Genomic DNA, 14,121 nt, shown 5'->3' on the forward strand with positions numbered 1-14,121 from the left:
TGCAGTTACAAGATGCGGGGAGCCTCAGTACCCCCAGGTCCTTGAATAACTACATGTAGCATCAACCAGAAAAGGCCACAAAACATACAAGAAGTAAAGCTTTGTTGTCTTAAGCTATTGGAGTTTGGGGATTAATTTGTTATTGTAGGGTTACCTACCCTATGCTAATGAATGCAGACCTTATCCTACCCCACTTCTGCATCATTTAGAATTCTTAGCCACACCATCTTTTTTGAAATTATTTACACCTCTGGCTTCTAGAAGTCTACTCTTTCCTGATTCTCCTCCCTCTCAGACATTGTTTCAGTAGCCTTAAAGGTCTCCTCTTCATTCACCCATGTTCCTTCAAGAGAGAGTCCTCAGGGTTCTTTCTGTGGTTTCTATTTTCTCCTACTCTCCATGCGTTCCATGAATTATTTTATCTAGGCCCATAGCTGCAACAATCAACTTTATCCTGACTCACTCTAAATTTATATTGCTAGGCAGTTCCTCTCTCCTGGCTACCAAGCCCCTATGCTTAACTGTCCCTTGGACATCTGTGCTTAGGTGTTCCTATAGCATCTGAAATTTATCACGTCGAAGAGTGAGTATATTATTTTTTCTTCCTGTAGTTTTTATTAATCTAAACACCAGAATGTGCTTTCTAATACTCCTTTAGCTGCAATTTCCAGAAATCCATCGCAAGCTGGTGAAAACAAAAAGAAATCTACTGATTCATATAATAACTAGGCTGTCTAGGGGATGGAGCTGTCTCCAAGGACTCCAGGAACCCAAATGTTGTCTCTATATCTGGATCTTTCTACGTCTAGAGTTCTCTTCTCTCTCTCTCTTTTTCTCTCTCTCTGTTCTGTTTCTCTTTGTCACTTGCATTCTTTTCCTTCTTTGTTGGAGGGGCGAGTGGGAGAGGTCGGGGCAGAAGGGTATAGCCACCAACTCTTCTGGCTTAAAGATCCCAGTGAAAGAAGGAAGCTACTTTCTCTTGGTATCTGCGTATAAAATATCAGGGAAGGACCCTAATTGTTCCTTGGCAAATCACTGTATGCAGGGGTTTGGTGAAATAAGATGGTCAAAAACACATCATAACCTCTCCACTAGAGCCAGGAAGCCCGGGTGCTACAATAGATAGAGGCTACACAAGGGCCACGTGGAGTGGAGAGTGTTCCCAGTGGGAAAGGGTCCTATTTTTAGAAGGAGGAAGGAGTGCTGAGTAGACTCTTGCTTCGTCTAGTCTCCAGCTCAGCCTTATATTTCTTCTCACTCGTATACCCTATGATCCTACTACAAAAAACCCCATCAGTTTCCCCAACACATCAACCAACATACAAGTGTTTTATGACTCCACTTCTTTGGACACTCTTTTATCTTTGCCTGAAATGCTAAGACCAACCCAAAAATCATTTGGAAAACACCTACTCATCCCTCAAGACTTCCTTGGGAAGCCTCTCCTGATTCTTCCAAGAAGACATGATCACTGCCATCTTTGGGCCCCGATTGTATCTTATATATGCACCTACTGCAGAACTCATACCATATTGAATATATTCATCTATCGATCTGTCCTTAGTACACTATTTGGGAACTTTAGGGGAAGAATTGGATCATAATCATATTTTCAACTTCCATGCCTGACATGGTGTTTTGCTGAATGGCACAATAAATATTTATCAAATCTGCATCTGATTGTGCAATAACTCACCTCTCTGAGCTCACTCACCATCTGTTCGTTTGTCAAATATTTATTTACTTCCTTCTGTTTGCTAAGCACTGTTACAATGTTTAAAACACATAGATAGCAAGACTTATAAGATTTATGCCCTCAAGGGTCTTATATTTCAGTGGTAAAGACAGACAATAAACACATAAACCAATAAACAAAGACCTATTTTCAGACAACGATGGGGAATATGAAGAAAATAAAACAGGATAATGGGATAGAGATTGTAAGGTGTGAGGGATACTTTAGTTATCTGGGTGATTTAGAGTTATCTGGGATATTTTAGTTATGGAGTCTGGGTGATGGCCCCTACTGATAATTAGGCAGCCATGCAAAGGTCTGGGGCAGAGGACACACCAGGAGCAAAGGGACTTATGGGTGTGATCTGGGTGTGTCTGAGGAGCAGAAAGAGGCCAGAGTGGTTGAAACATGGTAGAGCCGAGGAGAGGCTGTTGGGAGAGGTAGGCAGAGCCTTGAAGGACAGTGGATCTTATTCTGACTGCAAATGGAAGCTGAAGAGTGAGCAAGTGACATGATGTGGTTACAGTTTAGAAATATCCCTGTGGCTGTCGTGTGGAGAATGGACTGTTGTGCATATTGAGGGGTGTAAGTGTGGATGGTAAGACTGAAAGCGAGGTGGGCATTGTAGGAATTGAAGGAAAATATCATGGTAGTTTGGAATAGAGTCACAGCAGAGCGCATTATACGAATAGGCCGGATGTAGAGTGTGGAAGACATGCACATGTATGTGCTTCTCCTGCCTTCCCATGATCAATATACAAACAGACACTGGAGAGTTTTCTTTATTCATCGTCCGTTTACTCGTTCAACAAATGTTCACGGAGCTGGTTCTAAATTCAATCTCCTAGGCTAAAAGCCAGAGACATAGGGGTAAACAAGATTGACAGAGCCCCTGTTATTCTAGAGCTTGCAGCTTAGTGGGGAAGACAGGCTTGAGACAAATGACTATGGAGTTATAAGGAAGTATCACTCTGATAAGTACTTTAAAGGAGAATTGGAAGACTTCAAAGGGGACAGGAAGCAATGTCAAGTTATGACCTGAAGGATGAGAAGGAGATATCCCAGTAAGGAGGGGGAGTAAGAGTCATCAAAGCAGAGGGAACAGAACTTGCAAATGCTCTGAGGCTGGAAGGAGGATGCACTTAGAGGAAGTGAAAAAGGGAGTCCTCTATCATGAGGCTGTTTGAGTAGCAAAATAAGAAGCTGGAGGGGAAGGCAGAGGTCAGATTGATAGGGCTTTGTAGGCATTGTTAAGGAGTCTTGAGTTTATTCTATAAGCAATTGCATTTTACTCAAGGCATTTTAACCTCAGCGTTATGCAGATGGAGACATTCAGCAGGCAGGAAAACATTTCTTCCGATTGCCCTCAACTATCCCAGTGAGAAAGAGGTTTTGCAACACAGATAGAGTCTACAGAAGGAAGGATGATAGCTGGTGTGTTACAGTGAAGCACAGGCTCTGGGATCATGCAGACTTAACTATAAATCCTGCTCCATCATTTATTGGATGTGAACTTAAGCAAGTACTCAGTTTTCTTGAGCTCCATTTTCCTTCCCAGCATAATAGGGATACTAAATCTATCAGTTAGGAAGCTTTGAGTTGCAAGTTGTAAAAGACCTTGATTTACTTGAGTTGACACAGAAAATGTATTATCTCACATTGCAAGAAGTTCTGAGGTAGGGCAAGTGGGGTCAGTGAGTTATTAAATCGACAACATCATGACCCCAGGTTTGCCCCCCTATTTTCTCTCTGTCATCTTTGGTGCTTGTCCAACTCCCCTCATTGTTATAAGAGGGCTAACACAGTTCTAGGCATCACACACAGGCATGACAATGACCAGCAAAGGAAGAGGATATGTTCTTCCTATGTGTCTCTAGGCCAACAAAGAAGAAAATCTTTCCCAGAAGACTTCATGCAGCCTGTTCTCCATGCCTCCTTGGCTAGAATTGTGCTACATGCCCATGCCCAGCCAATCACCGGTGAAGGGTGTTGCATCACTATAACTGTTTAGTTTCATCATGATTCACCCCTTGGCCTGGGGCTTGGGCTCACTTCACCAGCAGCATAAAACCACAGGACAAGGATGGATAGTTCAACTACAGTTGTTAAAAATGAGGAAGGTCGTGATGAACTGTTGTTGAGCAGGCAGCATACCAGTGTCTAAAATCTTAGTGTCTATGTTTCAGGGCTTCAGTTGGTATTTGTGGTCATGTCTATAATAAATGGTAGCCACTGCTATATTTCTAATAAGTTCTCTGCAAGATCTTTAAATCTGTCTGTACAATTACAAATCCATTTTGTTAATCAGTAAATCCTCAAGGATCTCTATTGACTAGTCCAACAGGAAGTGCTGCTTATAATTAAAAATAATGAAATGGAATGAAATTTTTTCAAAATTAAGACTTTATCCATATCCAGTCCATAATCTTCTGGCTCCTCAAGTTCAGTCAGAACGAGTCAAGTTTAACTATTTTTTAAAGTAGTATAGCTGTTAAGCATATGAGCACCAGAGTTAGACAAGCATCAGTTCAAATCTTGCCTCCTTCATTTACTGTCAATATTAGTTAAACTTCTAACCATTGATTTTTTCCATCTTTAACACAAGAACAATAATATTATCATATTATGAAGACTGAGTAAAGTAAATAATGCATGTGAAAATTTGTGGAACATGGTGTGTGTTCAATAAATCTGAGCTCCTTTTATTCCTAGCTCATACAGTGGTCAAGAAGATGAAGTGAGATAACGCAGCTATAGCAATAATACATAGTAAATAGTTAATAAATAGCATCTATTATGTTTGCCATAAGCCAGAACAGTAGCTGCCTTTATTAATACCATGGAGTTTTTTCTACATTTTGATTGGTGGAACCATGCCACTCCAATCATGCTACAGGTATTAATTTTTTAGACAAAACACATGGTTAGTGTTTCAAATTACTGACTACTCCCTTCAGGGCCTGTCATGTTACACTAAATAGTCTGGTGTGGTCATTCACCAAACTAATAATTAAATGCTGGAATTTTGCTAAAACAAGTTACAAGCAAAAGATATTGGTCTTCAGCCTATACCCAGAAATGGGTGTTTTGGAAACTATATACTTCGTCCTTTTGAAAAGTTGACTTGTCCTTAATCCCCCCTAACTGTCTTTATTTATTGAATTCCTCAATCCAGTGGGATCTCGTGTTCACTGTAAAAAGAATAGTTTCTTTGCATTTCATTCTTAACAACAACAACAAAATAATATCTTTCATAAGGGGTTTCAATGGATCCTGACATAATTAATGTCATTCTGACATAAACTGCTTTAAATTACTGAGTAGAGAGAGCCTTTGTGGTGAAGAATAACACACTGGTTGTGCCAAGAAAGAAATAAGAGTTTAAAAATAGGTTTTTAGAATGGAATTAAAGGAAGATAGGGTGGGGTGTTTGCTGGAAGAACTAAGGTCAGTAATGGCTCTCCAGTTTCCAGTTGGGAGAGAAGTTGGTGCAGCTACAATTAGAATGGAACTGAAGTTTCGGTCTGCTCCTCCTCTATGTTTTCGCCTTCAAACTCCTCACTCAGCCGTACTACCCAGTGATGCCCTGGGAAGCAGCCGCTAATCCTTGAGGTCTCATTACTGGGAAACTCATAAAGAAACACTTGCCTGAAAGACTTCATCCAATGACATATTCAAGACAGCAGCACTACAACTGATTGCCAGTCTCCTCTAAGAGATTATTAGGACCAATCCCACCATACCTCACATCCTAATTTGCCTCATTCACCATTATCTGTGATCATCCAAAATTTCATCCTCATCTTCTCTGTAAATCGCAGCATTTGAATCTGGTAGATAGTCCCCAAGACAACTACCTGGTGATTCATGTCTTTGTGTAGTCCCCTCCCACATTGAATAGAGCTGACTCTATAACCGTATAACCAATAAGACATTGCAAAAATGATGGAGAGTGACTTACAATTAGATTATAAGAGACAAAAAAAGTTTTCATCTTGGTCTCTTGGTGGATTGCTTTGGGAGGAAGCCAGCTGCCACATGAGGATATGCAAGCAGCTCTATTGAAAGGCACACAGGGTGAGGACTGAAGTCTTCTGCCAACAGTCAAGTGAATGAGTCATCTTGGAAGCAGATCCTTCAGCCCCAGTCAAGCCTTCAGATGACTGAAGCCTCAGATAACATCTTGAAGACAGTCACGTGAGAAGCCCTGAGCCAGGACCAGCCATGTAAGCCACCCCTGAATTCCTGGACCACAGACATCCTGAGACAATAAATGTTTAGTATTTCAGCCATTACATTTTGGAGTACTTTGTTACATGCAATATATAACCCATACACTAAATCAGTGCTTACCTTCTCATCCTTTTCAAATCCTACTTTATGCTTCCTTAAGCTCCTGATCTATGATCAGTGATTTCCAAAATCCTCAACTTATCCTTTAAGCGTTTACTCAGCCCTTTGTCTTAGCTGAAACTTTGTTCTCTCCAGATGACATTGCTTCCCATGTAGTTCTATAATAGTTCAGCTGCAAATAGGAGAATGACTCACAGCGGCTTATACAACAAAGACACTTAATTATCTCACAGAGCAAGAAGTCTAGAGAAAGTTGTTTTTACGTTTGGGGCAACATCTCAGTGATGCTCAGACGTTTTCACTCTGCTAACCTTAGCATATTGACATTTTGTCCTCATGTTTATTGCCCCATAGTCACACAATGGCTGCTATAGCCCCGGATATCATATACACATCCCGAGCAAAAATAAGGAGAAAGGAGAGATGACAGTGAACTCACCTCTCACAATCATTCTTTGGATAAGACAACAAAAACTTCTCCAGAAACCTCCTGATTTCCTCTTACACCTGACCAAACTTTCTAATAGAGTGACTTCCGATACACTCAGTCCTCCTCCATGTCTTTTGTTTTCATCACTTAATTTCATTTGAAATATATGTCTATTTGTTTCTTGCCTGCCTCCTCTCATTGGAAGGTAAACTGCATAAGAGCATAGCTTTTGTGTGTTTTGTATCCTCAGCACCTAGAACCATGCTGATATACATACAGGTGCTCAAAAATACATTTTGTTGAATGAATGTCCCTTGACCATAACTATAACTACATCATAACCACTCTTAGGTACAAAGAAGATTATGCAAGAAAGTATTGGCAAAGGAGAATGGTACTGACTTTGTCATCTTAGACCCATCGTTATTAATCCCTTGGTACTGAATACGTGATTGGGACTTTTAAGCAAAAAGGAAGAGTAGGGGAATGCTATGAGCTAAAGAACCAACAGAGTCTGTCCAAAGTCCTCTCAAGCAGACACTGGTTTTTTTCGACTCCTAGATATCTTAGGATCCAGAGGTAAGGTCAATGTCCTCCCTGCTCCCCATTCCAACTTTTAAACTGTACTCCTACTTTCTCTTGCAAAACTTTGTTTATTTGAGGTTTACTCCCTGTGCATTTACTCTCCTTGTTGCTAGCATTTATCTGGTAATTTCTCATATATTGTAAAAAAATAGCTCTGGTTCATATTCCTCCTCTTCATTCGATTTTAGTCATCATTCTTGCTAATTTCAACATCCATGTGAATGATCCATCCAATGACCCCGCCTCTCTGTTCCTTATCCTCAGCTGTGACCATTACCCCTAAACCCCAAACACTCTTCCTCAACTTCTCCCTCTGATGTCATGCTCCAGGCTTGTCATTACCAAGAATACACCACCTCCTAATCATGACTAAGCATCTCATATTTGGTCATCACCTCCCATGCTTTCAGCTTGCCTTCTCAAGTCCTTACCAACACTAATTCTTCAGTCTCCTCATGTCATCCAAGGCACTGAGCTCACCTCTGAGGAAATATCCTTCCTCCTATTTAGGGCTAATCCTTCCATATCTTCCCTTACCTCCTCAACTTTGTGCCTTTGCTCATCCCTCTCTCTCCTCCATTATCATCTTTACCTCCTTTTTGGGTCATCCCCAGCAGCATCCAGTCTTGCTCTGGTGTATTTCCTAGGGCTAGCTTCTTCTCTTAACTCAGGTCTCAGCTCATTTAACCTCCCTGGAAAGGCCCTGTATGACCCTCCTATTTAAATAGCCCTCACTCCCTTTGCAGTCACTCCTGCTCCTATTACTTCATTTTGTTTTCTGTATAGTACTTATCACTCTATACAGTTATTATTTAGTTAATTTATTTGTTATTTGTTTTTTATTATGTCTCCTCACCCAATAAACTGTAAATCTCGTGAGAGTAGAGATCTTGCTTGTCTAGTTCACAGCTGAATCTCCAGGGTGTGGAACGATGCTGAAACTTCATGGTGCTCAATAAGTATCTGATGAATAGACAAATGAATGGAATTTTCCATTCCTGCAAATAAAACACCCTTCTCTTGAACTCTCATATTCCTGTCACTCTTATCCCATTTTTCTTCTCCCCTTCAGAGTCAATATTTCAAAAGCGTCATCTAAAACTTCTGTTTTCATTTCTTTGCTTTCTCTGCTACACTAGGCTGGCTTCCACCTCCATTAACCATGTCCCTGGTCAGTGGCAATAGTAATGCCCCTGGTCAATGATAACAACAACCTGTTGCCAAATTCAGTGGCCAATTTTCGGTTGTTTCCTTTTAGACCTACATTGTTCAATATGAAACAGTATTTCAATATGAAAATCAGATCCATACTGGACAGTGCAGATGTAGACCATTTCCATCAGTGCAGAGAGTTCTAGATCCCTCAGCAGCACTTAATATTCTTGTGGTTTGGCTCTTTCCTCATTGTGCTTTCCTTCTCTGTCTCTTTTCAAGGATCTTTCTCTTCTAATCTAACTTAAATATAGAAATACCTCATGGCTAAGTTTTAGGCTATCTTCTCTGTCTTTCTAAATTCTCTTTAAGTAAATTCATCCATTCTCTTTATTCTAAATAACATCTACAAGCTGATGACTCAGGAGTTTAGATTTCCATTATTTATATTTCCATTAATTTCTCTTTTGAGCTCCAAATTCATACAACCAGCTGTCTACTTAATGTCTCAAATCTTGCATGTCCAAAAGCAAACCCTCAGTTTTCTCCCCAAGTATGCCTGTCTGCCCAGTCTTCAAAGTCGCAGTAATGGCACCACCATATACCCACTGTTCACACCAGAAACCTGCAAACTAGTCCGATTCCTCCCTTGACTCTAGGCCAGACCGTGCAAGTCCTGGCTCTTCCTCCTCCGTATCTATTTACTATATATTTACTATACTATTTAGCATATTTATTATAAGCCTATATCTTATGTAGGATATTTATATACATACATACATTGTATATACCCATCACACACACACACACAGACACAAACACACACAGCATTATCCCCTTGCTGGTATAAGCCACCATCATGACTTGCTGGGATAACTCATGATCACTGCACGTTTCCTTTAAATACTGTCACCTTGGAGCAGCCAGACTAAACTATTTCAAAAAAAAAGAAAAACATCAGATCCCATGTCTTCCCTGGCTCTTCACTGAATCTAGAATGAAAACCAAATTCATTAACATGACCCCGATTCCCTGTATGACTTGCCGCTGCCTATATCTGTGACTTGTTCCATCACCTTCTTCCCCAAAGAGACTCCTCTCCAGCTGAATAAATCCTTCACACACTCACTCTCTTCTCTGCCCCGAATACCTTTCGCACCTCTGTCCCTGGCTGGTTCCTGCACTCCCCAGTCCTCAATTTAGCTGCCTTTTCGCCAGAGAGGATCTCTCAGACCATCCACTTCTCCTAGTTTCTCCTTTGAATTAATATAAATATAATATATCATATGTTATACTTAATATATTTAAGATCTAAGAAGACTCCCCAGCCATTCTTTCTCATAATAGTATATATTGTAATACTTGTTTATTTGTTATCTGTCTTCTCTACTATATAGTAAGTTCTGTAAGGGCAAGAATACGTCTATTTTACTGACTAATTTATACCCAGCTCCGGCATATAGTCAGGGTCTCAATAAGTATTTGTTACATAAATAAATAGTATAAAGAGAAGAGGTTTTTTGAAGGGAGACAAATCTGAGTTTGGCTCCCTGCTCTACATTTTAACAGTGTGAACTTGCATATATTTTTTTGCTTTGTTTTTAGACATAGTTAAATAGATGCAATTTTTTAGTGTTGGATATGTGTTTTAAACCTCTCTGAGCTCTAGCTTTTCAAGCTATAAGGTGGACAATAATAACAGATAGCTTGTGAAATTGTTGTAAGCATTTGGAACATAGTGTGTGCTCAATTTTTTTCATTTCCTTCACCTTAGAAATAAAAGAAAATCATAGAGATAGGGGGTGGGGAAAACAAATGGAAATGAGGGGACAGCCAGGGTCTCCCCTTTCCCTGATAGCTAAGTAAGCTTGGTCTGGGAGTGACCCAGCTATTCTGGGAGGGGAGACTCACCAATCTTTAGGATGCAGCCTTGCCTCAATGAGTCTAAGTAATGCTATCATTCATTGTGCAGAGTTCGGCTCAGGAAAAGAAAATGAGGAAAATTTTGTCTTACTGTAGTCAGATACAGAGTTGAACCGTGGAGTGTGTCTTAAACTAGTAGGGTTGACCCTGGACAATTTTCTGCATCTTTTTGAAGCTGGGTTTCTGCATCTATAAAATAGCAATGATGGGATCTGCTTCTAAGGTTATTATTATGATTGAATGAGAAGAACATTGCAGAATGCTTACCATAGAGCCTGGAAAACACTTCCAGATAGTCAGACGTGAATTTATTCCCCTGCCCCCTCACAACTATAAGGATAGGAGTGTAGCTTAATTTCTACAACGCTCCACTGCAAGTTGGCAATAAATGCTCTAAAGAGTGATACTGGATAAATTTTAGGCCCATAATTCACTGCTTCAGTTAAATGAGGGATAACAACAATAATCATACTCCCTTCTATTCTCCTTATTTTTGGCAATCAAAGTATAAATAAGACTTTTTCAACTGCTACATAACTTGCCATTTCACAAGCTTCTAGTCAATTCGTTTTGCTAACCTAAGTTGTATGTCCGTGTATTTTGCTGAATTCAGTGAATTTGCTACCCCTGCAACTGTTGGTGGAAACGACCAAATTTTTGCCTCCCTGCTCCAAATTTAGCAAGAGATCATGACACTTAGATATTTCTTCAGGGAGTATTAATTGTAGGGGGAAAGTGATGGCATCTTATTTAGGTTGTCTGGAAAGTCAAAGAAAGATTATAATTTATAGTTACTATGGTAGCTAATTATACCTTCAAGGATATACCAGTTGCTGTTAAAAAAAAATCTTTTATCATAGATGAGACCCTTGTTGGGGAATCAAAGAAAATAAGAAAGTAGAATTTGTGAATTTACCATCTTCAAAAATGCTTGGCTACTGAGACCAAATTTCTCTGGATAAAAAGTCAACTCAGAGTGGTTTCTCCAAGGTGCTAAAGTTCATACCGTGGATCTACCAGTGTGGGGAGAATGTTGTAAAGTGCTAACCGGTGTGTTTTTACCTGCACTCTCTGTTTACCACGTGGGTCTCTTTTATTCAGAGAGGTGAACATCATCCATCAAATTCATGGTTTTTAAGCTCAAAAGGCTTGGTCCAGGTTATACCAAGACAAGACAGATCTGGAAGAATACATCATTAGGCAGAACTAGCTTTCCTGAAAAACTTTTCTACTGCTGAGGAAGTCTAGATCTTCCGAGCTCAGGAGGTAAGCAGGGTGGGAGGAGAAGAGAGGAAGTGGGAGCTGGGGCTGGTGGGCTCTGCGCCGTCTCATCCTTTTGCATTGAATGCAAGTCTTGGGAGGGGTCAGTGAGTGAAAGGATGAGTTTGCTTCCTGACTGGGGCCTGGGAGAATCAGCAAGGTCTAGGAAGACCGAAGGAAGGCATCCCAGTCTTGGATGGCCCAGAATGGTGTGGGAAACATTTGAGAACATTCTTGACAGGAGAGCAAAAGGTTAAAAGAGGCCATGAGAAGCTGGATGGATTGAGAATAGTGAAATATGACCAATGGCTGGAGAATATTGCAGAGCTGCACAGATACGAATGACCGGTGATCAGATATTCCCCTCCCCACTTCCCAGCCCCCCTCATCCCTTCATGTTTTAAAAGCCCCTCGGAATTTAGATCCACCCAAAAAGAAAGAGGGTGTAAATTCCCATTTGAATGAGTTTAAACCTAAAATGCCTGTAAAAACTCATTGATTTTTTCTTTTTTTTCTTTAAAGATTAGCACCTGAGCTAACAACTGTTGCCAATCTTTTTTTTTTCTGCTTTTTTCTCTCCAAATCCCCCCAGTACATAGTTGTATATTTCAGTTGTGGGTCCTCTAGTTGTGGCATGTGGGATGCCGCCTCAGCGTGGCCTGACGAGCGGTGCCATGTCTGCGCCCAGGATCCGAACCAGTGAAACCCTGCGGAAGGGGAGCGCATAAACTTAACTACTTGGCCACAGGGCCGGCCCCCAAAACTCATTGATTAAGACTACATTTTCTGTTATATAGGGATTAAGTAGCATTCTAGAAAAATAAAGTTACCTTGTTTTTTGTACACCTGGATTCACAGCTACTAAGAGTAAAGATCAATTCCAGGTGGGCCGTTAATATCTATTCAGAAAAGAAAAGAATTTCAAATCCACAGCCTGAAGTCCTAACTTTCATCGCATACTTCAAAATATGTACAGGGGATCCAGGAAGCCCATCCTCATCCCGTTAGCTAGGCAGAGACACTTCCATGAAGTCAGATTTTCTCACATCACATCCTATCTAAAATCTCTATTGCGGGTACCCGTGGTTTATAGAATAAAAACTAGACTTCTTAGTATGACATCCAAGGTTCTCAAAAATCAAACCCTAACCTATCTGTCCAGTTTTGCATAAAATCCCACAGAGCAGTCTGAGTTTCAACCACCAAGGAAGTGCCCTACCTGCTCTGTAGTGTAATTTCATTCTCCTCATTGTTCCTTTTTTTTTTTTTTTTTTTTGCTGAGGAAGATTCAACCTGAGCTAACACCTATTGCCAATCTTCCTCTTTTTTTTTTTTTTTGCTTGAGGAAGATTAGCCCTGAGCAAACATCCATGCCAGTCTTCGTCTATTTTATCTGTTGGTCGCCCCCACAGCATGGCTGATAAGTGGCATAGGGCCATGCCTGGGATCTGAACCTGTGAACCTGGGCCACTGAAAAAGAGCAGGCCAAACTTAACCACTATGCCACAGGGCCAGCCCCCTGTCTTTGCTATGTTTTGTTCCCTTACTTTGCATTGTTCCCTCCACCCAACTATTTCTTAATATTTAAGAGCGTAGACTTGGAAATCTAACAGCCATGGACTCAAAGGTTCTAATTTTGGTTCTTCCACTATTAAGAGGCAACCTTAGACAAGTTTCCTCTTATGTCCACTCACATTGGACACTAGTGTATGGCGTGATTTTGATTTATAATTAGATAATGAGTTGAGAATTAGTTAATGAATGATACCTAGCACATGGTAATGCTTAAAAAAATAAGTGGGGACTATCATTATAATTAACAATCCAAAACAAATCTTTCTTATTCTATGCTAATCATTTATTTATCTGGCTCACCAGGTAGGTCATGAGTTCCTGGTGGCAAGAACTGTTGTCAAAATCCGCATTGTCTGTCACTTACCAGGCATTCAGTAAATGGCAGTGGAATGCATGTTTGGATTAATATTCAAAGCTCGGTTTAAACTATCTGAGTTTTAACATACCCGACAAGTCCTCTCTGATACCCCAGGCAGAATTAACAGCTCCTTCCTCTGGGAGCTGCTAATGCTTCCATACGCCTCTTATTTAAATTTACCTTGTTACATGGTGTCTACATGCTATTTCCAATTATTTACATGTCACTTATTTAAATGTCCCTCAGAAAAATATTAAGTGTATTCTTGAAAGTGTGTTTTCTTCATCTTGTGAGCCCAACACCCTTTCTTGACCTTAACACTATCCCTAAACTTACAAACAGAGTCTGGGCCATAATAGAGCCTCACTTAACACACACTAAGTTATACTGAAACCCTTGAATCATCTCGCCTAGTTGTGGTGAGTCAACAGCATCCTGTCTGTACTTGAAGAGAAAGCAGGGTGGGGACAGGGAAGTGGCAAATTGCTGTGCACAGCTGAGCAGGGTTGTCCTTGACCCCACAGGACAGCTGGGCTCAGTATGAGAGGAGAGCTTTCACTTTTGATCTTCAAGATAACATTTTAAAATATAAAGCAAAAAGAATTTGAGATAACGGACATGCTTTCCTTCTAAATATGCCATATGGATCTGAGGCCCTTGGATTAACAATCTTAAGACCTACTTACTAAATTAAGACAGCCAGGCTCCTGGAGAGCCAACAGAGAGGGTACAGAGCATGGAGCATGGATA

This window comes from Equus asinus, chromosome 13 (genome assembly GCF_041296235.1).
Source record: "Equus asinus isolate D_3611 breed Donkey chromosome 13, EquAss-T2T_v2, whole genome shotgun sequence".
NCBI classification, from domain to species: Eukaryota; Metazoa; Chordata; class Mammalia; order Perissodactyla; family Equidae; genus Equus; species Equus asinus.